The 18,079-nt window shown below is 43.0% G+C and overlaps 1 protein-coding gene across 2 annotated transcripts in view; it reads right to left on the bottom strand.

Annotated features, from left to right (window-relative positions):
- DNMBP (dynamin binding protein) overlaps positions 1-18,079 on the bottom strand; it is a 127,449-nt gene that overhangs the window by 97,358 nt on the left and 12,012 nt on the right. The window lies entirely within an intron of this gene.

The raw sequence follows: 18,079 nt of genomic DNA, 5'->3' as shown, positions 1-18,079 counted from the left end.
TCTTAAGTATTTACTCTCTAATCCTGTTGGTGGCAGACAGTAGCATTTAGAGTCTCCTCTATTGTCCTAAGCAATTCAACTCCTATCACCAAGTATCTACCCAACTGGGGAAAAAATAAAGCCTGAGCACTAATCTCAAAAGGAGACACTCATTCAGTCTTACCCATTCATTGGGGGGTGGGGGAAAGACTCAAATCTGCAGTGATTTTTTTTGTGCCTCAAGCATATTTTAACACTTTTTATGGACTAAAGCCTTTGGCAGTTACCTATTAATCCAGCTTTGCTCCAATGATGTGTCCAGGAACCTTCCAGGTGTTGTGTGGGAGATAAATTACAGTCCCTACACCCAAGAAGCTTAGTTTAGTCCCCACCAATTCCCAAAACATGTTCTGAGGACACTAATCTTTGTGCTCCAAAATACAAGAGCTCCACGATCACGATAAATTCCAGGAAGGCTATAGACCACATTTCCTTCTTAGAGTAGCATAAAAAAAAAATTAGTATATTGAAGACTGAGATAATTTAGCAAGAATCCTTTTCAATCCGGCATTTCTAAATGTGTCTGGCCACAGCACGCCGTTTTCAGGCCCCACTTCAGATTTGTGTAACCTTGTCCCACCCTGCTTGTCATTCATAAACAGTACTCCCGGCAGTCTCATCCAAATGAAATGTCTCAGCTCCCATAAGGCACTTCCTGCTCAGAACTTGTTTTTTGGTTTACTGCTGTTTATTTCTTCCATGGTCATTCCCATATATTTAAGAACTTTCCACATCTGGAGTACTTCCTCCAAATGATGCCACCTCTCCTGCTCAGGTCCACTCATTTGCCATGTCTTAAGTCCTGCGACCTTTGCTCTTACATCATCCATCTTGCAGATTTGTGAGACATCGGAATGGACACGTAAAAGTTAAAAGCCATAAGAGTAAATGTATCAGTGAAAACATATTCAGAAATAAAATAAAATTAACAATGTAGGGCCAGGTGCGGTGACTCATGCCTGTAATCTCAGCACTTTGGGAGGCCAACGCAGGCAGATCATCTAAGGTCAGGAGTTCAAGACACCAGCCTGGCCAACGTGGCGAAACCCCATCTCTACTGAGAATACAAAAAAATTAGCCAAGTGTAGTGATGCATGCCTACAATCCCAGCTACTCAAGAGGCTGAGGAAGGAGAATCGTTTGAACCCAGAAAGTGGGGGATGCAGTGAGCCAAGATTGTGCCACTGCATTCCAGCCTGGGCAACAGAGTAACACTCTGTCTGGGGGGGGGGGGGGGGGAAAAAAAAAAAAAAAAAAAATTTAACACTGTAAAGTGCTACAACACAGAAGAGCCTTGAAGACATTAAGCTGAGGCTGGCCTCAGCGGCTCATGCCTGTAATCTCAGCACTCTGGGAAACCAAGAGAGGAAGATCATCACTTGAGCCCAGGAGGGCAACACAGTGAGACCTCAACTCTACAAAAAATTAAAATTAAAAAAACACATTAGCTAGGCACAGGGGCAGATGCCTTATAGTCTCAGCTATTTGGGAAGCTGGGGTGGGAGGCTTGCTTGAGCCCAGGAGATTGAGGCTGTGATTGTGCCACTGCATTCTCGCCTGAGCCGCAGAGTCTTTGAAAAAAAAAAGATATTAAGCTAAGTGAAATCTGCCAGACACAAAAGGACAAATACTGCATGAATAAGGTACGCAGAGTGGTCAAGTTCATAGAGATTAAAAGCTGAATGATGGTTGCCAGAGGGTAGGGGCGATAAGAGGAGATGGGGAGTTAGCATTTAATGGGTACAGCATTTCAGTGTAGGAAGATAAAAAAAAGTTCTGTACATGAATGGTAGTAATGGTTGCAAAGCAATGTGAATTACTTAATGCCACAAAACTATACACTTAAAAATGGTTAAAATGGTAAATTTTATGGTATGTACACTTACCACAATAAAAAAAAAAATTTTAGGTACGTCATAAAATATGAATGCGAAAGAAGGACTGGAGGACTCAGTAATGTTTATTTTTTGAGATGGAGTCTAGCTCTGTTGCCCAGACTGGAGTGTAGTGGCTTGATCTTGGCTTACTGCAACATCCACCTCCTGGGCTCAAGCAACTCTCATGCCTTAGCCTCCTGAGTAGCTGGGATTATAGGTATGCGCCACCACACCCAGATAATTTTTGTATTTCTAGTAGAGATGGGGTTTCACCTTGTTGGCCAGGCTGGTCTGGAACTCCTGGCCCCAAGTGATCTGCCCGCCTTGGCCCCTCAAAGAGCTGGGACTACAGATGTGAGCCACCATGCCTGGCCAGCAATTTTTATTAAGCAACATATCTTCAAGTCTGGATATACTTCATTAAAAATCTCCTGAGATCACAAACTATAAACTTTTACCCTGATAGACACTGATACCAAACAGTTTAATAAGTAATTTCTAATGTGGCCTTTGGAATCAAGGTCTGAACTTGGCACAGATTGAGGATACTGAAAATCTGCCCTTTCAGGTCTGCCTCAGCCTGCCCTGTGTTCCCGGAGGCTGGCACACCAGAACTGAACAAGATCTCCCCTATCTCTGGCTTTCAGTTGGGTTCAGCCAATGGATGGCACTGGCAGGAGGTCTGAAGGCAAAGGGACAGTGAGGTTGTGATATTTACTCCCCTGGCTCTCTCCCTGCTGGGCTGTGAGTTGGCTGCATTGTTCTATTAAACGTCACAGCTACCATATGAAGACCTCAGAACAGCTTTCTCTTGCGTCAGGTAACCATCCCTTCCCCCGCCCCTTCAGAAGCAGGGTGGCTCTCCAGCTAGCCTTGACATATAGTACAATCCTTCGTTATTTTCCCTAAGCTTCTCCATTCTGCTTTAAGTTGGACCTCTTCCAATTACCCAATTTGAGTGTGCCTTCTGTTTTCTGCTGGGCCCGAGTGATACATGCCCAAAAGGATGATATGGATTTATGAGAACAACACGGGGATGGGCTGGGCGCAGTGGCTCACACCTATAATCCCAGCACTTTGGGAGGCCGAGGAGAGTGGATTGCTTGAGCCCAGGAGCTCGAGACCAGCCTGGGCAACATGGTGAAACCTTGTCTCTACAAAAATACAAAAATTAGGCCAGGTGCGGTGGCTCAAGCCTGTAATCCCAGCACTTTGGGAGGCCGAGACGGGCGGATCACGAGGTCAGGAGATCGAGACCATCCTGGCTAACACGGTGAAACCCCGTCTCTACTAAAAATACAAAAAAGAGGTGGCGGGCGCCTGTAGTCCCAGCTACTCCGGAGGCTGAGGCAGGAGAATGGCGTGAACCCGGGAGGCGGAGCTTGCAGTGAGCTGAGATCCGGCCACTGCACTCCAGCCCAGGCAACAGAGCGAGACTCCGTCTCAAAAAAAAAAAAAAAAAAAAAAAAAAAAAATTAGCTGGGTGTGGTAGTGCATGCCTGTAGTCCCAGCTACTGGGGAGGCTGAGGTGGGAGGATAACTTGAGCTCAGGAAGTTGAGGCTGCAGTGAGCCTAGATCGTGCTACTGCAATCCAGCCTGGGCAACAGAGTGAGATCCTGTCTCAAAAAAAATAAAATAAAATAAAGAATTCAGCAAAGTGTATAGAAAACTATAAAAATAGGTCCCTAAATCCACCATTCTAAACCCAGGTGAGAGATAAGCACTGGAGACATACATTTTGAAGGCTTAAAAAAATTTAGAAAAATATTAATGCCTGGGTTCCCTGTACTCCTCCAAATGAGTCAGTATATTCTTTCAAAAAGCACTGGTGAGGCTGGGCACGGTGGCTCACGTCTGTTAATCCCAGCACTTTGGGAGGCCAAGACAGGCAGATCCCTTGGGCCTAGGAATTCGAGTCCAGACTGGGCAACATGGCAAAACCCTGTCTCTACAAAAATATAAAAATCAGATGGACGTGGTGGTGAACACCTATGGTCGCAGCTACTCAGGGCAGGGGTATGGGGGAGCAGCTCTGTGGTGGCATTGCTTGAACCTGGAAAGTGCAGGCTGCAGCAAGCTGAGATCGCACTATTGCACTCCAGCCTGGGCAACAGAGCGAGACCCTGACTTTAAAAAACAAAAAAAAGCACTGGTGATGCCTTCTACGTATTTCCTAATATTGCCACTCCATAATGTGAATTCAAATTCTGGGGTCCCAGAACAAAATTTCTGAAGGGGTTTTCCCTAACTGAAAGACAAAAGACAGCTGTCTCTCCTTTCTTGCTTACTCTACCAGGGAAGACTGCCTACCTGGGAAGAGCTGGGAAAGAGATTCCCTTTCTGTAGGGGCTGTCCAGCGGAAGTTCCTTCAAAAGAATACTCTTCCATGAGTATCCTTATGTTTTGGAACTGCTTTCCAGAAAACATTACCTTTTGGGAACGAGAAGTCCCAGCAATGAGAAGGAATATCTAACCTTAAAAGCAACTGCACATCTGTCTTGTCCTTGACAATATAAGAGCTCATACAAGACAATATGAAAGCTTAAATGAGCAATTTTTTCCCTTCGCATGAAAGGACGAGAGGTGTCAGAAAATGAAGTCTAAATCTGCTTCAGGAAGGAAGGAAACGAGAGGAGCTAGGAAAACAGCACTTCCTCCTACGGTTTTGGAGTTCACTCTGGACAGAAGGTCAGCAGTCACAGCCAGGTTCCTCGGAGATTCCTCAGATTCCTCAGATAACTAGCAACAGATGAGGGAAAAGCAGGACCCCCCTCTCCGCCGCGGCATACCCACATGGCTGAGAAGCACGGCCTGGGCCATCTGCTCTTCCACAGCGGCCTCCTACCCTGCATGCCCCCAGGACCGCAGCACTGACTCACCACACGACTCTGGTTCCACAGGTTACAGAATGTCGAACTGGAAGAATAAATGAAAAACCCTGCGCTGGCTTAGGTGAGCTGACCAGAGAAACTAGGGTAGGAAAGTAAAGGAATCTGCTGTCCTATACTGTCTGAAACTATTTATACTGTAACACTTTGCTGATTTCAAACTTGTCCCAAGTTGGAAGGCAACAACTCCAGATGGAACAGGATACACGTCCGAGTTTCCACCAATCGTGGAAGGCCGCCTCAGTCCTTCTCAGGATTTAAACTGAGCAACCCTTGTCTAAACCACCCAAACACTTCTGTAATTTTTTGTTGTTGTTGTTTTACAAAAGACAGAATTTAAAATAAGAAAGCTTCAGGATTGACTCTCACAGGATGGTAGTTTTAACTAATTTACAGTTTCTACACCACCCATACTAAACTGCTGTTTTCCTCCCCTTTTTAGCTCTTTTTTTAAAAAATTGCTTCTATATCTCTACATCAGTTCTGTCTTTTTAATGGAACTGCACTGGTGGACGGAGGTCCCAAGATTAATATTTCAGGACCTACAAAGTTTGAGGAAATATACATTCAAGAAGTATTTTCAAATGGGTTAACCTAGGAGTTCCTAAGTATACTCTCAGATTCACATTTCTTAAATCATGCATGAATCTAAATTATGGGTGGAAATTTAAGAACCACTGACTCATAACTAAATAAATTGGACATGTCAGAGCTAAGTAGCTGAGCAACATATTAAAATTAACAGCTCCACTAAGCTGTAGATACAATATATATGATAGCAGTTGCAGACCTGCAGATTAAGGTGAAACTATAAAGTGAAACTTCAGGGTGTGGCTATAGATAACAAAGAACACAATAAACATGTAAAAACAGGTAGTTTTTAAGACAGTTTCCAGGAGACACTAACAAAATTTATTAACCCAGTGTTCCAAGTTATGAGGACAAATGTTAGTGAGATCGGCAAGGCAGGCATCTTGTTTCTTTTTCTTATCCATTTCAAGCATAAACATGTGTTTCTGCCACAGAAGATTTAAAAAGACATGAGGAATTTCTCTACCTTTCAACCTATTTTTGTTTTTACGTAAGGTCTCACTCCGTTGCCCAGGCTAGAGTACAGTGATGATCACGGCTCACTGCAGCCTTGACCTCCCAGGCTAAAGTGATCCTCCCACTTTAGCCTCACCAGTAGTTGGAACTACAGGCATGTGCCACCACACCCAGATAATTAGTTTACAAATTTTTTTCTTTTTTTTTTTGTACAGACAGGATTTTGCCATGTTGCCCAGGCTGGTCTTGAACTCGTGAGTTCCAGCAATCCTCCAGCCTCAGCTTCTCAAAGTGCTGGGATTACAAGCATGAGCCACTGTGCCTGGTCTCAACCTATTTTAAGGTATAAAATATTCTTGATATTTTGGAAGAAGGAATCAGGAAAGGAATTCAGAAAACTGAAGATTCTGGGGAAGAAAAATTGGGAGGAAACAAACTGTCCAATTGGAGTTAAAAATAGCTAACATCATTAGCAGGGTAGGTGATTTTAGATCATTTTAAAGAGTACCAACGTTTGAGCTCCATGGAAAACCAGGGACGAGCAGCTTTACACAAACAACAAAAACTGCAGTATTACTTGCCTTTTATAGAAACCACAGCCACTATACTTGAAAATAAAATGTATATATGAAATCTTCTGATAGTTTCAAGATGAACCAGAGAATATGCCATAACACAGCAAACCCAATGAATGGCTGATTCTTTAGATGGTGTCAAAAGAATTCAATGTCCTTCTTTTTTTGAGTCAGGGTCTCGCTTAGCCACCTAGGGGAGATTGCCTACCTGGGAAGAGCTGGGAAAGGAGTTCCCTTTTTGTAGGGGCTGTCAGGCGGAAGTTCCTTCAAAAGAATATGCTTCCACGAGCATCCTTATGTCTTGGAACTGAACTTTCCAGTCAACATTACCTTTTGGGAATGAGAATCCATTTAAAAAATCTCAAATCCCAGCAATGAGAAGGAATACCTAACCTTAAAAGCGACTGCACATTTCTCTTGTCCTTGACAATACAAGAGCTCATACAAGACAATGTGAAGGCTAAATGAATAATTCCTTCTCTTTGCATAAAAGGATGAGCGGTGTCAGAAAGTGAAGTCTGGAGTGCAGTGACGCAATCTGGCTCACTACCACCTCTGCCTCCGGCGCTCAAGTGATCCTCCTGCCTCAGCCTCCCATGTAGCTGGGACCACGGGCATCCACCACCACGCCTGACTAATTTTTTATATTTTTTATAGAGACAGGTTTCATTACATTGGCCAGGCGGGGCTCGAACTCCTAAGCTCAAGCAATCTGCCTGCCTTGGCCTCTTGAAGTGCTGGAATTACAGGTGTGAGCCACTGCGCCTGGCCTCTCAATGTCCTAGATATTCAAACCTTTTTTCCTTCTCTAAGACACATAGGATACACACCTTTCTTCTCCATTCAAGAAAGCGAATGGGAATGTTCACAAGTAAAGCTAATGCTATTTCATGGAAAATTTTGACCCACATTAATTTATTAAAGTTCTGAAACTAAAATTTTAGTTCTTAGCCAGGCGCGGTGGTGTATGCCTATAATTCCCCATCTCTGAAAAAAAAAATTGAGTTCGGAGACTAACAACATTTCCGTGATATGTTCTGATAAACGACAGCTGCCCCCACAAAAGCAAGGGAGAATTTATTTGGTGGGAAATGTGCCAGAATGATTCCAATTACTTTAAGCTGAATTTTGAAAAAGAGAAAAGAAAAAGTACAAAGCCCCAGATATAAAACTGCAAGGCGTGAGCCGACATCGTGCCACTGCACTCCAGTCTGGGTGACAGAGCGAGACTCCGTCTCAAAAAAAAAAAAAACTGCAAGGCAGGATAATATTTAATGAAGAAAAAGGAAAACAAACTGCAAGTGAGCTTGAAACAACACTCAGAGGTTAGGATATCCATACAGTACATCAAGGCCCAGAGTATGAGCAACAAAGTGAGCCTGAAATTATAATACAACAAACTAAAAACAGTCTATGACTCTTGAGGTATGTTAGAACTCATCCCAGAATTCAACAGTGGGAAGGTTCACTTCATGTAAAAGAAATCTCTAAGGCCAGGCACGTGGCTCACACCTATAATCCCAGCACTTTGGGAGGACGAGGCGGGTGGGTCACGAGGTCAGGAGATCAAGACTACCCTGGCTAACACGGTGAAACCCCGCCTCTACTAAAAATACAAAAAAAATTAGCCAGGTGTGGTGGCGGGTGCCTGTAGTCCCAGCTACTCGGGAGGCTGAGGCAGGAGAATGGCGTGAACCTGGGAGGCAGTGCTTGCAGTGAGCTGAGATGCACCACTGCACTCCAGCCTAGGCGACAGAGCGAGACTCCGTCTCAAAAAAAAAAAAAAAAAAAAAAGAAATCTCTAACAAGAGATGAGGGGCAATAATATGATATGTAAAGAAAATAAGACCAGTCAGGGTGGTGTAATCCCACCATTCTGGGAGGCCAAGGCAAGAGGATCGCTTGAGGCTAGGATCTAGAGACCACCCTGGGCAACACAGTGAGATCTCATCTCCACAATAAATAAGAAAAAGAAAATAATACATCTAAATAAAAACCATGAATCTGGGGATAAAACACTACAAAGAGTAGCTGGGATAAGATGAAGGGAGAGGCTGGGTGCAGTGGTTCATGCTTGTAATCCTAGCACTTTGGGAGTCCAAGGCAGGTGGATCACCTGAGGTCAGGAGTTCGAGACCAGCATGGCCAACGTGGCAAAACCCTGTCTCTATTAAAAACATAAAAATTAGCGGGGCATGATGGTGCGCACCTGTAGTCCCAGCTACTTGGAAGGCTGAGGCAGGAGGATCACTTGAACCCAGGGGAGGTGCAGGTTGCAGTGAGCTAAGATCATGCCACTGCACTCCTGCCTTGGCAACAGAGTACGACCCTGTGTCAAAAAAAAAAAGATGAAAAGAGAAAGAAACAGGTGGGAGATTTATATTACAGACTGCTATGAGAGAGAACAGAGAAGATATTTTAATAATATTACAAAATTGATACAAAAACTAACAGTAGCATATGGTAGTTGATATAAACTGGACTACTAACTTCCTAACAATTAGCAAATGCATATGATCACAGGTCAATTAATTAACTATGTCCTAGAGACTCCACAGACTTTTGCGGGGCCAACTAGGCAGCTAGCATGTCTGATCATTGGAATTCCTGCTCAGAGGAACTATTTCCCTTCAGGGGAAATAGTTCACGACTTCACTCCAGTTCTGCAGCGTTTTGTTTTGCTTAAAAAAAAAAAAAAAAAAAAATTGAACAGTTCTTGAATTTTATTTTATCAAATGCTTTTCCTGCATCCAATGAGAATTTTATCAAATGCTTTTCCTGCAACCAATGAGATGACCGTTTTTCCCCTTTATTCTGATGTCATAAATTTCAACGTTAAATCAACCTTGCATTCCTGGGATAAATTCTACTTGCTTATGATGTATTATCCTCTTTATAGACTTCAATTTTCAGTTTGGTACTTTTTTGTTACAGATTCTTACACCTATGCTCTCAAGGGTTATTAGTCTATAACTCTCTTTTCTTTAAATGTCCTTGTCAGAGTTGCATATAAGGGTTAGTCTTGCTCTGTTCGTGCCTGGCCCACTGGGTACAGGAAAGGAAGAAGGGCTCCAATGACGCCTAAAATTAAGTTTTCCAATAGCCAGGTAGAGGGGAGCTTAGAACAGGTAAAATGAGATTTAGATAAGTAAATATCTAATGTCTTCACATCATAGTGTTATGAATTAGAATTCATACTAGCAACACTGAAACAAGACAAAGATCACTGCATCATTTAACCACCCATAATTCACAATTTGTCCCCACTCCTCTAACAATATCTTGATATGCCTGACAATTTTTTTTTTGAGGGGGACAGAGTCTTGCTCTGTCACCCAGGCTGGAGTGCAGTAGTTTCGATCTCGGCTCACTGCAACCTCTGCCTCCTGGGTTCAAGTGACTCTCCTGCCTCAGTCTCCCAAATATCTGGGGTCACAGGTGCCCACCACCCCACCCGGCTAATTTTTGTATTTTTAGTAGAGATGGGGTTTTACCATGTTGGTCAGGCTGGTCTCAAACTCCTGATCTCAAGTGATTCGTCCGCCTCGGACTTCCTGAGCAGGCGCGAGCCACTGCACCCAGCCAACTTTTAGCCCTTTCTATTCGCATGTCCATTCACCTCTATATTCAAACGTTTTTCAGCTACTTCTTATCCTTATAATATACACTCTAGTTGACTGAACTGCTGTTCAATAATCTTCAGTCTCTTGTAGGAATTATATCTTTACAAGACGTGTAATTATATGTGTATAATAATGTGTATCATTATATATATCAATAGTATACAAATATAGAATTACATATTCATACCCTTTACTGTGTAACTATGCAGTGCTTTCCACTACAGGCAGAGTATGTTTCCCTGTCACATTTTGGTAAGACGTGGAGATGGCATAAGCACAGGCTTTCAGCCATTATTTTATGGTTTGGCCTGTCCTCTGGTGCTCCTGTAATCTGCCATTAGAAGACATGCCCTGAAAGCCCCTGGCTCTTTAGCCTGGGCCCCAGAATGAAGACAAGAAAAACAGACTTGAGGCCAGGCGCGGTGGCTCACGCCTGTAATCCCAGCACTTCAGGAGGCCAAGTCAGGTGGGAGGTCTCAGGAGGCCTGAGGTCAGGAATTCGAGACCAACCTGGCCAACGTGGTGAAACCCCATCTCTACTAAAAATACAAAAATTAGCCAGGTGGGGTGGTGGGCACCTGTGACCCCAGATATTTGGGAGACTGAGGCAGGAGAATCACTTGAACCTGGGAGGCGGAGGTTGCAGTGAGCCGAGATCACACCACTGCACTCCAGCCTGGGCAACAAAAGCGAAACTCTGTCTCAAAAAAAAAAGAAAAAGAAAAAACGGACTTGAACTCAAATAGAAGACTATAGGATTCAACCTAGTCAAGCTCAGATCAGCTAAACTGCTATGTACCCCAGTCTTCTATTAAACCCACACATAACTCTTATCATCTGAGTTAACTATTATCTTTTGGATCCATCCCTGTTTCCTGTATGTCCTACAGGGCAGGGATTCTTTTTGTCTATTTTATTCACACACACACACACACACACACACACATATATCTTTTTCCAGGTGAAGGCAAAGATATTCTAAGGAACATCATTCTGGTTGTTTCTCTTCATATCATTTTTTAAAAACAAGTTTATTGAGACATAATTCACATACTATACAATTTACCCACTTAAAATGTACAATGAGTTTTTAGCATATTCAGAGTTGTATGACCATATCACTATCAATTTTAGAACTTCAACACCTCATAAAGAATTGTTTTTTTTTTTGAGATGAAGTCTCACTCTGTTGCCCAAGCTAGAGTGCAGTGGCGCGATCTTGGCTCACTGCAACCTCCGCCTCCCGGGTTCAAGTGATTCTCCTGCCTCAGCCTCCTGAGTAGCTGGGACAACAGGCACATGCCACCACAGCCGACTGATTTTTGTCTTTTTAGTAGAGACAGAGGTTCACTATGTTGGCCAGGGTGGTCTCGAACTCCTGATCTCATGATCCACCCACCTTAGCCTCCCAAAGTGCTGGGATTACAGGCGTGAGCCACCGCAGCCAGTCTGAGAAATTTTATACTCACTAGCAGTCACTTCCCATTTCCCCACAACATCCCCTCTCCTCTCCAGCCCTAGGCAAACACTAATCTACTTTCTCTATACACAGATTTGCCTATTTGGGACATTTCATGTAAATGGAATCATACAATATGTATTGTATGGTTTCTTAGCACAATGTTTTCAAGGTCTTCATACCATTTTAAAATAGAAATATGATCAGCTTAAAGCGTACATAAATTAAGCTGGGAGCAGTGGCACATGCCTGTAATCTCACCACTTTGGGAGGCTGAGAGGGGCAGATGGCTTGAGCTCAGGAGTTCAAGACCAGCCTGGGCAACATAGTGAGACCCCATCTCTAAAACAAAAAATCCGAAAATTGGGCGGGTGAGGTGGCATGTGCTTATTGTCTCAGCTACTTGGGAGGCTAAAGTGGGAGGACTGCTTGAGTCCAGGATGTTGAAGCTGCAGCGAGCTCAGATCACACCACTGCACTCCAGCCTGGGTGACAGAGCAATATCCTGTGTCAAAAACAAAACAAAATAAAATGTTATAGTTAAGAGCACAGACTATAGAGCCAGACTGCCGAGATCTATATGCCAGCTTCATCCCTTATTACAGCAAGTGCTTAACTTTTTATTAGAACAATTACTTAATTACTTACTTGCTTCTTTGGAGCAAGTTACTTCTCTGTGTCTTAACTTTCTTATCCATAAAATGGGTTTAATAATAGAACCTGACTGGGTAAGGTGGCTCATCCCTGTAATCCCAGCACTGGGAGGCTGAGGCAGGTAGATTGCTTGAGTCTACGAGTTTCAAGATCAGCCTGGGCAACATGGCGAAATCTCATCTCTACAAAAAACACAAAAATTAGCTGGGCATGGTAGCATGCAACTGAAGCCCCAGCTAGTCAGGAGGCTGAAGTGGGAGGATCACTTGAGCCCAGGAGGTCAAGGCTGCAGTGAGTGGTGACTGCACCCTCTAATCTGGGCTACAGAGCAAGATCCTGATTCAACATAAAAATAAAAATAAAGACTCAACATAAAAATAAAACCTGCTCATAGGGTTGTAATGAAATTAATATATCTAAAGCACGAAACATAGTACCTCACAAATAGTAAGCATTACACAAGTGTCAGCTATTATCATTATCTGCATTAAAGAGAGGGGAATTGTGGATAGACACTCCCAAAACCTTTTTCATAGCATGGGGATGTATTTTGGTATTTAATATGTTTGAAAATGAATGTCTCAGGAATGGAAAATGAGCACTGACTGCTACTAGGTATGAGGTTTCTTTTGGGGGTAATGAAAATGCTCTGGAATTAGTGGTGAATGGGTGTACAACTTTGTGGATATACTAAAAACCACTGAATTATATACTTTAAAAAGGTGAATTTTATGGTATGTGAATTGTATCTCAATTTTTAAAAGTAAGTGCCTCTCCTCTTTCTGAAATCTCTATACTTCACACAGAATAGTGAAGGCAGGCCAGGCTTGTTGGCTCATATCTGTAATCCCAGCATTTTGGGAGGCCAGGGGGTTGGATCACTTGAGGCCAGGAGTTCAAGACCAGTCTGGGCAACATAGTGAGACTGTCTCTACAAAAATTTATAGAAAATTAGCTGGGCGTGGTGGTGTGCACCTGTAGTAATAGCTACTTGGGAGGCTGAGGTGGGAAGGACGCTTAAGACTGAGAGATTTGAGGCTGCAGTGAGCTATGATCGTGCCACTGCATTCCAGCCTGGGCAACAGAGCAAGACCCTGTCTTTAAAAAAAAACTGTGAAGATAGAAAAAAAAATAGAGAAGGCATACATGAATACTCTGCCCTGAAAAAAGCTAGAAATTTAAATAGCTTCCCTATTCTGCCACCCACACCCGCCTCCCCTCCCCTACAAAGTTTTTCCTACACTTCATGTTTTAATAGATATTTTAAACTTGTGTTTTATGCCTGTTATAGGACAGGCATGAAGGGTAGGTAACAAACACAGTGTTTGATTAAGTGAACTTTCACAGGGTGAGTGATGCCACAAAAAAGAGCAAATTTAAAAACAGAAGTCATATTTGCTACTACATTGTATTAAGTAATAACTACATAATAGTTAAGAGCCCAGACTCCAGTCAGACAGAATTTAGTTTCAATTTCTGGCTCTGCCATTTATCAAGCTATGTGACCTTGGGCAAGTTACTTAAACCCCTCTAAACTTTAGTTTCCTCATCTGTAATGGAAGATAACAACCGTAATTTATTTCATACGGTGTATAAGGATTAAATTTGATAATGTAGGTAAAACATTTAATACATTTCCTGGCAAATGGTACATACAGAACTCAGTAAATGTCAGCAATGAGAACAGTGATGACAACAGCAGGTGATGATGATGACGACCATCATCACCCAGGCGGAGGGGAACATAAATAATAGGGAGGAGGCAGCAGGCTCCGGGCAGGGCCAGCTTCTCAAAACTGCTGCTGTCTTCTTGAGAGGAAGGGGGAGTAACGTGACTCTGTGGTTACTGGTCACGAGGACAATGCAATTGATGTGCCCCTGTACTCTAAGCTCTAAATGACCTGTGTCTTCACAGCAGACCCACAAGGATTTGGCAGAAGTGTATAAATGAGATCCCTGCATATGGGTCCAAGAAAGCTTTTGCCAAATGCCTTCCAGAAACAGAAGAGGGATATGAAATCAATTTACTGACTCTTCTAAAACATATCCTGTACTTCTAGGAAAAACATTGGCATTACTGTTAAATCCTTTAAACACATCAAACTATGATTCTCACCATCTTTTCTTTGGGGCTCCTGCAATCCCTTCCTAAATGGCTGCCTACCAGTCTTATCTGCCTTTGTCCTATTTTCCACACCCAACTAGGATTATCTTCTTAAAACTGGTTTTGTTTGTTTGTTTAAAGAGACAGTCTTGCTGTGTTGCCCAGGCTGGACTCAAACTCCTACTCAAGTGATCCTCCAGCCTCAGTCTCCCAAGTAGCTGGGCATGCGCCAATGTGCCCAGCCTGAAAACAAATATTTTTTTTTTGGAGACAGTCTCACTCTGTTGCCCAGACTGGGTGCAATGACAGCTCACTGCAGCCTTGACCTCCCAAGATCAGTCTTAAGCAATCCTCCCATCTTAGCCTCCCAAGTAGCTGGGACAACAGACGTGTACCACCACGCTCAGCTAATTTTTGTATTTTTTGTAGAGATGGATTTCCCTATGTTGCCCTGGCTGGTCTCTTCCTGGGCACAAGCCATCCATCCACCGTAGCCTCCTGAAGTGCTGAGATTACAGGCATGATCACGGCACCTGGCCAAAACCAAAATCTTATCCATATTTACTGCTTGAAGTTCCTCTAAGGCTCCCCACCCATGACTTGTAGGAAGTGTCTAAAACTTGTGTGCAGATCATACAAAGCTTGTCATGAGCTAGTCCCTGCACACAAGTTTGACCTCATTTCTTGACACCCTCTACCTACCATATACACTAAGCTCTAGCCTCACCAAAATACTGGCAGGGGAATCTAGGAAAAAGACATCCAATTTTGTTTAAGTCATGACCAAAGAGGCTTGTTGGGGGCATTTCATGGGGTGAGCTTCGAAGTGCTGGTGGGCCAGAGCGGTTGCAGATATGTGACTCGGAGCACCTGTGTCTTATGATGGACAGAAATAAAAGTGAACACACAGAGAGACAGACTATTCTATAAGAATGTGAAAAACTTAATCTGGAAGAGCAACTATATAAACACCATCTGACTGTCTTTGTGTTTTGGGGCCAGTGGCTGTTGCCACAATAATAAGCACGTCTGTCTTCAAGAAGGGACAGTGGAGTCACCCAGGTGCTGCCACATGTCAGGCACAGTGGGCATTGATCTACAATGGGCAGTTCTCTGCAAGGCCACGTGGACACATTATTACAGTACAATTACATTTACAGACTGCTTTTCAAATACTTATCTCCTGTATGTATTATTGCTACCTGTGAACACTTGTGAACATGAAGTGCTAGTTTTACTGTCAGCTGATCACTGCAGGGAAAACAATCAGTAAACTAGCAAATCACCTCTGATTAACACTTACTGTGAATAATAATTATATTTTAATTTTTAAACATTTGGAATCATAAGAAGAGAATATTCACCAAGCCTGAATCCCACCTATGGTATACAAGAATAAAGTTTGAACATACTGGTAAAATTCAACCCAAAGGCTGGGGGCGGTGGTTCATGCCTGTAATCCCAGAACTTTGGGAGGCTGAGGCAGGTGGATCATCTGAGGTCAGAAGTTTGAGACCAGCCTGGCCAAAATGGTGAAACCCTGTCTCTACTAAAAATAAAAAATTGGCCAGGCATGGTGGCACCCACCTGTAATCCCAGCTACTCAGGAGGCTGAGACATGAGGATCACTTGAAACCGGGAGGCTGAGGTTGCAGTGAGCCGAAATTGCACCACTGCAATCCAGCCTGGGTGACAAAGTGAGACTCCAACTAAATTAAAAAAAAAAATTCAACCCAAAAGATTTTCATAACTTACTGTTTTTAATGTCTTTAATCAAAGCAAAATCCTTTACTTAAAATAACCAGCTAGTAAAATACTAATAAAAATATTAAGTAGAGTTATAATAAATTTATTGAATGTCTTTTTCTAGTTTAGATTTTTAGTCTTGACTTATTAACCATTTGACTTTAAATGAAAATACTGACATTGAGATACTTTATTCTTATACCCTTCAAATCACTAAATAAATTCAAACACAGCTGCATACTTCAACAATTTTCATTCTTTTCACTTTAATACTGGCTCACTACCCCACAGAACTATCACAGTTGACTAGCAGGTCAAGGCAGCAAAACTAAAAGAAAAATACAACAAAACTGGATTTCTTCGTGTCCACAGCAGTCCAGATATTGTAATTACTGAACAACATCTAGACACTGGTAGCAAAAAGAACAAGTAATTAAAACTATGGGCTTGCAAAACATATGGATGAGCATTATGTTCCACAGCCCATATAGCTGCTCAAAAATACGGGACGCTAACAGGCACTAACAAAGTCTGGTTTTAATGTAAACTCATCCTCCTCTTCCCTGACCCTCTAGGGATTCTCAGACATTTCCTGATAAGCAGATCTAAACTGTAAGACAATAATATCCCAAGGAGTTTCTGGCACTGAGCCCCAGAAATCCTTAAAGCAACAAGCACTGTCCAAAAGAAGAAAACCAGGGTACTTATTCTCGTAACGATTTTCTCCCCTAACTGTAGGGAACATGAAAATGCCTTTCCACATAGCAATTGTAAAATTCCTTCTGAAGCAGAATGTTTTCCACTAGAGATGGCCTGCTGTTGATAATGTCATTCCCTGACACCTGGAACATTTTGAAAGACTCCTCAGAAATGACCTTGGGGCCAGACCAAACTACGAGGTCCAGTGAATCCCTTCTATTTATGGAGGCCTGAATAACTTGGAACCTCCTGCAGTGACCAACAGATTAAAGGGTAAGTTAACTCACTACAGAGACAACAGCAAAGTTATATCAGACACCCTTAAAAAGTCCAGAATGTGGGAAATTCTAGAGAATATACAATCAGTTTCTTCAACAAATAAATTGCAAGCAAAAAATTTAAATTTAAAAAAGGAGGTCAGGTGCAGTGGTAAACGCCTATAATCCCAGCACTTTGGAAGGCTGAGGCAGGCAGATCACTTGAGCTCAGGAGTTTGAGACCAGCCTGGGCAACATGGCAAAACCGTGTCTCTATTCCGGGCATGGTGGCTCACACCCATAATTCAAGCTACTTGGGAGGGTGGGGCACAAGAATCGCTTGAATTCAGGAAGCAAAGGCTGCAGTGAGCTGATATCATGCCACTGCACTCTAGCCTGGGCAACAAAGTGAGACTCCATCTCAAAAAAAAAAAAAGCGGACGTGGTGGCTCACACCTGTAATCCCAGCACTTTGGGAGGCCAACGTGGGTGAATCACGAGGTCAGGAGATCGAGACCATCCTGGCTAACACAGTGAAACCCCATCTCTACTAAAAATACAAAAAATTAGCCGGGTGTGGTGGCACACGCCTGTATTCCCAGCTACTCAGGAGGCTGAGGTAGGAGAATCGTTTGAACCCGGGAGTCAGAGGTTGCAATGAGCCATGATCGTGCCACTGCACTCCAGCCTGGCGACTGCACTCCAGCCTGGCGACAGAGCAAGACTCCGTCTCAAAAAAAAAAAAAAAAGGAAAACCATAAATTAAAAGCCATTTAAGAAACACATTAACGGCCGGGTGCAGTGGCTCATGCCTGTAATCCCAACATTTTGGGAGGCCGAGGTGGTGGATTGCCTGAACTCAGGAGTTCAAAACCACCCTGGGCAACATGGTGAAACTCCATCTCTACTACACTACAAAAATTAGCTGGGTATAGTGGCACACACCTGTAATGCCAGCTACTTAGGAGGCTGACGTGGGAGAATCGCTTGAGCCCAGGAGGCGAAGGTTGCAGTAAGCCAAGATCACACCACTGCACTTCAGCTTGGATGACAGAGTGAGACTCCATCTCAAAACATCTCAAAAAAAAAAAAAAAAAAAGAAACACATTA

Source organism: Piliocolobus tephrosceles, chromosome 9, assembly GCF_002776525.5.
Source record: "Piliocolobus tephrosceles isolate RC106 chromosome 9, ASM277652v3, whole genome shotgun sequence".
NCBI classification, from domain to species: Eukaryota; Metazoa; Chordata; class Mammalia; order Primates; family Cercopithecidae; genus Piliocolobus; species Piliocolobus tephrosceles.
Note: the sequence above shows the minus strand (reverse complement) of the source record. Positions and strands in the feature narration are given on the sequence as shown.